Here is a 6498-nt window from a genome sequence, read left to right as displayed (position 1 = left end):
GAAATCATGTCATGAAAGATAAGACCACTTGAATACCAAAAGACATGATTCATATAGTAAATCTCTTTTTAAAATAAAATACTAAGAAAAAATCATAGGAGTACAAAGAAGAGATCTTGATTCAAATTCAAATTATCAAAATCACTTTTATAGTTTAAGAGATTCAAAATAATATAAATAGATTTATCAATCTCTTCTTTTTGAAAATCGATGAAGTAGAGAAAAAGAAATTTTTTAAGGAGAAAGCTCTCTTCATTTTAGTGATTCAATTCATAAGATTGATTTCACATAAGCATGCCTTTTTTATTTATGCCAAATAAAAAAACATGCATCAATGTTTAGGATTGAAAAATAAGTTTCATCATAAAAACCATCCATCTTGTTTATAACCGAAAAAGCAATTTTCATTACGACAAAGATCAATAGGCCATGGATCACAAAAATCATCATGCATAATTTTACATTAAGAATGATTTCAAACCTCTTAATATTTTCATTAAGACATCAAACATGGTTTCAATCAAAATTAGAAATCATCAAGATACACATTATTTCTTCTTGAAAAATATACATAGGATTATCATTAGATTTAAATCTAACATTTTATTCCTTTAACAAAAAACATGTAATTTTCATTATCATTTTCAAAATTACTAGCATGATCCCAATTTTTGTATTTTTATTACATTAATAACTCATGAAAAGCATCATATAATTTCGAAATAAATTAAAGGAGTTTCGTTTGAGTTGTTTACCTTGTTGACAAAAGCTATTAAGGCGTAATTTGTCACTTCGTCTTCATCGGTTTGCTCCTCGTCTTCGGATGCACTTATTTCATCCCAATTTGTGTTCTTTTTAGGTTTGTTTTTATTTTTTGATTATTGTTTCATAAACTTTTTAAATTTCATGAGGAGTTTAAGTTCACCATTACTTGAGCTTATAATCGAGTGGTCTTTAATTGTTCTAAGTCCCAAATCTTTCTTGTTTTTTGGAAGGTTGTTCTTGAGTTCTTCACGTGCATTGCACATCAATTCATAGGTCATCAAAGACCCTATAAGTTCTTCAATTAGAAAATGGTTCAAATCTTTTGATTATTGTATTATTATTACTTTTGAATCACAATTTTTAGAAAGTGAGTGTAAAACTTTATTCACAAGTTCAAGATTCGAAAAACATTTGCCAAGAGCTTTTAAACCATTGACGACATCCGTAAAACGGGTGTACATGGTTTCACTTGGCTTCATTCAAAATAGTTCAAAATCATGTATTAAAATATTTACTTTAGACTCTTTAACTCTATTCGTGCCTTTGTATGTGATTTCGAGAGTGTGCCATATATCGAAGGCCGTTTCACAAGTAGAAACTCGATTAAACTCAGTTTTATCTAAGGCACAAAACAAGACATTCATAGCATTTGCATTTAGAGAAAAAGTCTTCTTCTCCAAATCATTCCAATAGTTCATTGGAAGATAAGACATTTGAAAACCAAATTCGACTATATTCCATAAATCGAGATTCAACGAAAGTAAGAAAATTCTCATTCGAGTTTTCCAATATGTGTACTTCGTCCCATTGAACATGGGAGGACGAATGAGAGAGTGACCCTCTTGAAAGTCGAAAAGAGCCATTTCTATTTGGGTGTTAAACCAAATAAGAAAAATAAGACTCTGATACTAACTATTAAGAAAAGAGTCGACACTAAAAGGGGGGTGAATTAGTGCAGCGGTAAAAACATCAACTTTATAAAATCTTTCGTTGAATAAAATTGATTTCGGAAAGATGATAACTTGAAATACATTCGTAAGGATGTGCAGTTAGAGTAAAGAGGAAGTATGGCAATTTCCAATAAATAAAAATAGCAAAGCATATATCAAACCAGATTTTATAGTGGTTCGGTCGTTGTGACCTACATCCACTCCCGATTCCTCTTCCGTCGAGGCCACCGACATCTACTAATGGTCTTCCTTCAATGGGTGAAGACCAACTACTCTTTTACACCCCTCTTCTTCTTTTCACAGGTTTAGGAGACAACCTTTTACAACTCTCTTTTACAAGGTATCCCTTTCATACCTCCCTTAGAACTCTCTCTAAGCTTTGAGAGGAGGAAACTCAACTTTCTAAGGTTTATAACTTTAGAATCACAGAGTTTTGCTTAATATTTCTTGCTTATCTATGTAGGAATAGCTAGGATATTTATAGGACCCAAATGGATTCAAATTTGGAGCCCAAAATTTAAACCCTCGAAATTTCAGGGTACAGGCGGTACCACCACCTGCAGCATGACACTGGGTGGTACCACCGCCCAGACAATCTTGGAGACTGAGTTTGGGTGGTATCACTGCCCAAACTAGTGATACCACCGCCTAACATAGTCTCGGAGACTGTGCCATGACGGTTTCACTTGTTTGGTCACTATTTGAGCTTTTCTCTTGGCCTAACATAGCCTAGACTTGGCCCAACTGTCCCCTAATTAGGGTGGCCCAATTCTAATCCTAATTATGTGCTAACTATGAATTTTAAGATATTTACCAAGCTAAACAAAGTCCGTAAGTCTAGGTTTTTTCAAGAGAGCTTTTGGCAATCGTCCGGCGAACTTCCGACGATCTCTTGGCAATGTTCCAGCGGACTCCCAGAAAGCTCCTGAACTTCATGATGATCTTCTTAGCAAGTTTCGACAAATCGATTCAAATTTGAAGGCCAAAATGAATTCAAATTTGGAGCCCAAAATTCAAACCCCAAAAATTTTAGGGTACGGGCGGTACCACCGCCCAGACAATCTCAGAGACTGAGTCTGGGTGGTACCACTGCCTGACATAGTCTCGGAGACTATGTCATGATAGTTTTATCTGTTTGGTCATTGTTTGAGCCTTTCTCTTGTTCCAACATAACCCAAACTTAGCCCAACTGCCCCCTAATTAGATTGAACCAATTCTAATCCCAATTATGTACTAATTATGAATTTTAAGACATTTACTAAGCTAAAAAAAGTTCGTAAGTCTAGATTTCTTCAAGCGAGCTTCCAGCGATCTTCCGGCGAACTTCGGACGATCTCTCGGCAATGTTCCAACGGACTCCCGATAAGCTCCTGGACTTCACGACGATCTTTTTAGCGAGTTTCGACTAGCTTCTTTAGCAAGCTCCTAGACTTCTCAGTCAATTCCTGCAAAACTTTCTATGAATGTCTGAACTTCTGACGAACTCTTGAACTCCCAATGAAATCACGTTCTTGACTCCGGGACTTCATTTTGCTTTATGCTTTGCTATCGTAGTTAATCCTGCACACATAAAATACACTTCGATCTTAACAATTATTACTAAGCATGAATCATGTTATCCGGCATGTCATTGGTCCATCGATGCTTCGTTCGATTCTTCAGCGTATCGTCCTCTCTTGCAGCCTATTGCCCAATCGGCCAGTTGACCTCCGCAACTCCAATTTTCTTGGCGCAATATATGCTCTTCTTAGCCGGATGCCCGAATCCATGGCCCGAAGCCTTCTATCGATACGTCGACTGATCCTTCGGCTCGACGTCCAATCTTCTGACATATTTTTCATCGGCCCAACATGACTCTTCCTGCTTTAATTTCTCATCCTGATCGAAGCTTCTTGCATCACTCAAAATGCAGATCAAATCATAAATACTTATCAATTGGTTTTATCATCAAAATCCGAGATTCAAAAGCAACACCTACCATATGTAGGAAAATCTAGGGGTGACATCACATGCGAAGGGGAAGAACTATAAACAAAAATCCCTAAATTTCCTAAAAGGTGTTCGTCGTCATGCAAAAATTGGTGCACGAAACCCACGAAACATAAATCCACATATGAGATAGTTGTGTTTTACCTAGGGAGATCGTATATTCCTAAATCCCTACAGATCTATAGAAGAGGATGAAGGAAGTCAAGCGCTATCCTTTGTAGCGATGATCCACACAATAGGGTTATGACGACGCTCCTCCAATCACTACCCAAAACTCCACACCTGCTATTTGAGAAAGTGAAGGGGAGAGGAGAATAGGAGGTGGCAACCAAGAAGCCTCTAGCCTATGGGTGTTTGGTTCCCTCCTATTTATAGAGGTCCTATGTCAACTTAACCCTAATAGATCCTACCCTATTGGGTATTGGATCTCCATCCAATTACCCAAGCCTCTTATATTAGTGAATATATATCCAATAATCTCTCATTGGCTCTTATTGGATCTCATCCATAGGATCTAATAATTCAGGGGCTTATTGGATATCCAATAAGATAGAGGCTCCAACGGATATCTCATATTTGAACCTCTACTCGTCGCAACGCCTACCATATGTGTATGACCCTCTAGGCCCAATATAGAGCTGGCTACTAAGCCACAGTCCCTAGACGATATAAGGGAATCCAATCCATTAGATCTACTATCCTCAATTACCGTGTATCTATAGTCCCTCATCCATCTAATACCCTAGAGACCGTATATCGGGCATAGTACTGTCAAACCCGTATAGTTTGTACTTGAGTCTCTCTCTAATCGAATTCTCCCGGAGAACTCTTTCTCTCTCAATCCGAATGACCTTGGCTAGAGATTTGTCTGAGTAAGAATGCATGTGATATTCCTCTCATATCACCGAGAGTGAATGATCCTTTATCGACACTCAATAGTCCTTGTAATGTTGGTTGCTACTCCCGATGATAGGTTGTGCTAGATCTGAAACTTTTAGGCCTATAAGGTCGTATCAAAGAGTGGAGGACTCATACATGACATCCTTGGTGTCTCAAGTCTAAGGACCAGATACACCACTGAGACGATAGAATCGCTGTTTGACAATAAGGTATCATCAACCATCCAATATTCCATGAGCGGATCAATTAGTGAACTTATTCTCCAATGAGTACCTGCACTATATCCCTAGTGTCCTCACACGAGCAGCTATGAGACCAGTTATCTCCATCATATGGACGGGTATATAGCACACTAGTATATTCGGTTATCTTGATGTCCCTCTTGAGTAAACCAGGATTATTTAGGGTCTGTGTTTAAAGATGAATCAGTCTCTTTATCGTGATCTCATCACAATCCGATTCCCATTGCATAGATCCATGGACATCACAATATATATATATATATAAATTATCGCATATATATATATATATATATATATATATGCGACAATTAATATAAAGTGATATAATGCCAAATAATATAAAAAGCAAAAAGAATGTGTTTCATGTCATACGTGTCATCACTCACGTGATTGGCTTGTAGGGCACCTATGACTAGCAATCTCCTACTTGACCTAAAGCCAATCACCTATATGTCTGATCCTTATTAGACCCATGTGACACTCAAAGACAATATAAGACAACAACTTTGTTAGTGGATCTGCGATATTATTTTCGGATGGAACTCTTTATGCTATCGTATCTCCTTGGGCCACGATCTCTCTAACAGGTTGGAACCTCCTTAAAATACTTCTAATGAGACACAGATTCCCTCATTTTAGCAATCACCCCATAGTTGTTGCAATATAAGGGAATAAATTCCTCGCTACCCAGCACGACTTCCAGATCTTTGATGAACTTCTTCATCCAAACTCGCTCCTTTGCTACATCTACTATAGCAATGTACTCCACCTTTATGGTCGAGTCAGCAGTAGTATCTTGCTTGGAACTCTTCCAGTATACTATTCCTCCATTCTAGGTGAACACATACCCCAAATTAGACTTACTATCATCAACATCGGACTGGAAACTTGAGTCTGTGTAGCCTTCAATCTTGAGGCTACTACCTTCATATACCAATAAAAGATCCTTAGTCCTTATCAAGTACTTAAGGATACACTTTATTACTTTCTAGTACTCCAAGGATCCGCCTGATACTTACTCAAGACACTTAGAGCATGCACTATATTAAGCCTAGTACATAGCATGACATACATGATAAACCATATCGTGAAGGCATATGGTATCTTATCCATGTTCGCCCTTTCTTCAGGAGTCTTTGGAGATACACTCTTAGAAAGAGATATCTCATGTCTCATCGGTATGAGACATCTCTTATAATCTTTCATGCCAAACTTTTTGACAATGATGTCTATATATTTGGATTGGGATAAGCCAAGCATCCTCTTGGATCTATCTCTATAGATCTGAATCCCCAAGATATAGGATGCTTCTTCTAAGTTCTTCCTGGAGAAGTGTCTAGAAAACCAAGCCTTTATTGTGAATAGCATTCTTACATTATTCCCAACGATCAGGATGTCATCCACATATAACACCAAGAAGGTGATAGCGCTCCCACTTACCTTCCTATACACACAAGGCTCATCTTCGTTCTTAACGAAGTCATAAGATCTGATTACCTCATCAAATCTTATGTTCCAATTATCGGATCTTATCCACAAGATCCAATAATTCAAGGACTTATTTGATATCCGATAAGTTAAGAGCTATAGCGGATATTTCTATTAGGAATGAGTCGGCACTAAGAGGTGGGGGGGGGTGTGAATTAGTGTAG

This window comes from Musa acuminata, chromosome BXJ3-7 (assembly GCF_036884655.1).
Source record: "Musa acuminata AAA Group cultivar baxijiao chromosome BXJ3-7, Cavendish_Baxijiao_AAA, whole genome shotgun sequence".
Lineage (NCBI taxonomy): Eukaryota > Viridiplantae > Streptophyta > Magnoliopsida > Zingiberales > Musaceae > Musa > Musa acuminata.
This window is presented reverse-complemented; position numbering follows the sequence as displayed.